The following is a 3,797-nucleotide window of genomic DNA, read 5'->3' on the forward strand; positions in this document are numbered from 1 at the left end:
AAAAGAAATTTCATTTCGGGGAACGTGCGTGACGCGCAGCGGAAAGGGAAGCGGCAGCGATTTCGCGGAGTCGCCGCGTCTCCCGCACGTTGCATCCTCTAATCAATTCCGTGTCGCTGCTTTCAGCTCCGACGACGACTTCGTGATAAACGATTTCGTCCATCCCTCCGATATCGGCCGGCCGGCTCGAAGTCGGTTATATATAATTATATATAACCGAGTTATATATAATTATATATTATATATAATAATAAAATATCAAACAAGTAAAACAGGTAATTTATAATATAATATTGTAATGAAGTAAAATATATAGAAAAAAAGTATTATAAATGCATGCTGTTATAAAAATCAATTCCTAATCTTTAATACTGTATTTTATATTTACAAGTTGCATACAATTTTGTAGAAAATGCCTGGCTGCTGCGTATCTAATTGTTTTAGTAGTACGGAGAAAGGTTTTTCGATGAAAAGTTTTCCATCAAATATGAATCGGAAAGCGATATGGATCGAAAATATCAATATGTACAATGGCAATATCCATCAATCCTCAAAGTGGCAACCAACTAAAAACTCATTTGTATGCGAAGTAAGTAATAATTTGTATGATTAAAAATAGAAATATAACAATAATCTTGAATAATTTTTGCAGATCCATTTTTCTGCAGAAATGTGGGAAAAAGCACAAGTGGATGGAAAAAAAATTAAAAGCCAATGCCATTCCAACAATTTTTTATCCTCCTAAAAATAAAGACATTCCAGTAGAAAGAAATGTACATGTATGTATCGGTTTTAACTATAGGTTTTAATAGGGCCATTGTAAAGTAAATTTTTAAACAAAGGTTTAAAGTAGAAAATTGTAAAAGTTTCAATTTTTATAGATTTATGACGATGATACAGCACAAACCACAAATAATATTCTTGAGGTTTCTTCAAATGATGTTCTTGAGGTTCTCTCAAATGATGTTGACATTCCTTCTACAGCTTCATCAAAACAACTTTTCACAAGCATGAATACTAATATAGTTCATGATGCAAAAAGATTACAAAAAAATGATAATGATATTATGACAAGTTATAATAACACTGTAGAAGAATTAAAAAGGAAATTAGATGAAACAAACAAAAAACTAGAGAGAGCAGATACCATTATCCGTAAAAATTTGTGGAAAAACAAAATTCTTCTGAAGCGTTTACGACATTCAAAAAATTCTACTAAGGTACATACTGGACCGAGATTTTCTTCAGCAGATTTGTCGCATAAAATATTTCATAAAGATCAGATAAAATATCTTAAAGCTAAATATGAAGGACGTCATATATATAAGTGGACAGATGAAACAATTAAAAAGGCATTACGGCTCAAACATGCATGTGGGGACAATGGATATAGGGAATTATTACATCAATCTTTTCCTTTACCTTCAACTCGTACTCTGCGCAGACGCATGGAATGCATTACTTTTAAAGATGGAATTTGTGACGATGTTTTTGAATTGTTAAGGGAAAAGGTATCAAGCTTTCCAGATGAACGACATAAAGATTCAATGATTTGTCTTGATGAGATGAGTTTAATACCAGGTGAACGAATAGATCCCTGTACCAATCACACTATTGGATATGCTACAATTCTTGATAAATTTGGTAAATCCTAAATCGAAATATTTTACATATTACACATTACATGTTTTTAAATGTGCGATTTCCACATTGCTTATCACTTTAATTTGTTTATTTGCATGTTTGCATATACATTTTTAGGAAAAATGCCTTATGCTACGCATAGTTTGGTATGCATGATTTGCGGTATATTTACACGGTGGAAACAAATTGTAGCCTACTATTACACTCCTGACGGATTTAATGGTGCAATTTTAAAAGAAATTATTCTTAAAATAATTGAAAAAGCTGAAAATGTAGATCTTAAAATTCATAGCATCACATCTGACATGGGAGGAATAAATCAGGCTATGTGGAAAGCTTTCGAAAATATATCTACAAGCAAATTTTCCAAAATTAAAAACTCAGTGCCACATTCGCTAGATAACAGCCGAAAACTGTTCTTCTTTGCCGTTGCTCCACATCTCTTAAAAAACCTTCGCACTGCTTTGGTAAATAATAAAATTATAATATTGCCACAGAATTTTGTAGAAATGTATGAACTTTCTTCATGTATTGTTAAATGTTCACATGTCGCAGAATTAGCGGCTGAACAAGAAAATTTCAAATTAGCATCAAAATTAGATAGTCAAACTGTTACTATTACTAATTTTAACAAAATGAGAGTTAATAAAGCAACCGCTTTGTATAACAGAGATGTTAGTAGTGCATTGCGATTTATATCAGAAGAACGTAATTATCAGAAGAACGTAATATAACCGAGTATAAAGTAACCGCTTTATTTATTGAAATTGTATCAAAATGGTTCAATATGATTACTTCTCGTACTTCTTTAATTGCATTAGGAAGAATAGAAGCAGAAGAAAAATCACATAAGAAATTTGATGATAGTATAAAGTTTTTGAAATCAGTTATTGATCTGTTTTGCAATATTCAAATCGGACAAGATAGAAAATTTAAACCCGTACAATGCGGTATTATGCTCACTACTACATCTTTCATAGAATTAACAAATTATTTAATTAATGAACGGGCATATTTACATGTATTGGGCGCAAGATTTACACAAGGCTGTGTTGAAAATTTATTTTCAAACATACGAAAGAAATTTTCTATGTCCAATGCATTGCAGTTTAAACAATGTTTAAAAATCCATAGCGTTTCACAATATTTACAAGTTGTTCCAAACACTAATTACGAACAAGATGAAGGTCCTCTTCTTGTTAATTTCTTAAAAAAACGTCAAAAAGATAAGAATTGTAACATATTGTGCGAAATTCCCATAATTCCTGCTTATGTTGATAAAATACAAATTCATATGGATAATGCTTACTTAAATGTATTATATTCTCTTGCTGGTTACATTATTCATAAAATTTCTAAGTTGCCCACAGTTTGTAAAACTTGTATTGCTTCAGCTGGATCAAAAACATTTGATGCCAATATTAAATATTTGAAATTAGTATATTTTAAGTGTTTTAGATCATAAATATTATTTTTTGTTAACACAGCAACTTACAATTACTTTTATGAGATGGAAGTAATAAGAAGATATCTACCTTATATTCCCTTATAGAAATATCATACTAAGAATCATTGATAATTACTTATTATCCAGTATTTTTAATACTGAAAATAAGTAATTATCAATGATTCTTAGTATGATATTTCTATAAGGATTAAGAATAAAAATTATAATGTAGTAACAGTTTTAACAGAAAAGATGACTAACATACGTTTTGATGCGTTGGGAACTTGTTGTAATTTGTTCAACAAAATAATGAAACGCTTTATCAGATTTCGCATAAAAATTGATTGCAAGAAAGGACGATTAAAAAATAAAATTTTCAGTAGTAAAACTATGGCGATGCATTCTACTATTAAATAATATTATATTATTTTGTATTGCATTTTTATGTAAATAAAACTGTTAAAATCAAATTTGTTTTCTTATTTTAATCAATTCTTCTATTCTTATTAGTTGAATAATACCGCGCATCCAATATAATTTCCGAACACCTTATTGGTTCCGCCATATTTTGTCGACACCAATAGAATACAAGACAAGACTGTCCAGACTCTTACTATAGGGTTTCTACTACCAACGCTGTCGACACACCACCTCGGAAGCGACAGCGTTGGTAGCGCGAAGTTATGACGTAAAACGCTACCTTCCG

At 30.5% G+C, this 3,797-nt stretch overlaps 1 pseudogene; it reads left to right on the forward strand.

Annotated features, from left to right (window-relative positions):
- The first annotated feature begins 377 nt into the window (after window positions 1–377).
- Window positions 378–2,378, forward strand: LOC116853529 (annotated as a pseudogene).
- The last annotated feature ends 1,419 nt before the right edge of the window (window positions 2,379–3,797 follow it).

The sequence above is a fragment of the Odontomachus brunneus genome, unplaced genomic scaffold, assembly GCF_010583005.1.
Source record: "Odontomachus brunneus isolate Ranch 3 - 2012 unplaced genomic scaffold, Obru_v1 Obru_scaffold_349, whole genome shotgun sequence".
In the NCBI taxonomy this organism is placed as follows: domain Eukaryota; kingdom Metazoa; phylum Arthropoda; class Insecta; order Hymenoptera; family Formicidae; genus Odontomachus; species Odontomachus brunneus.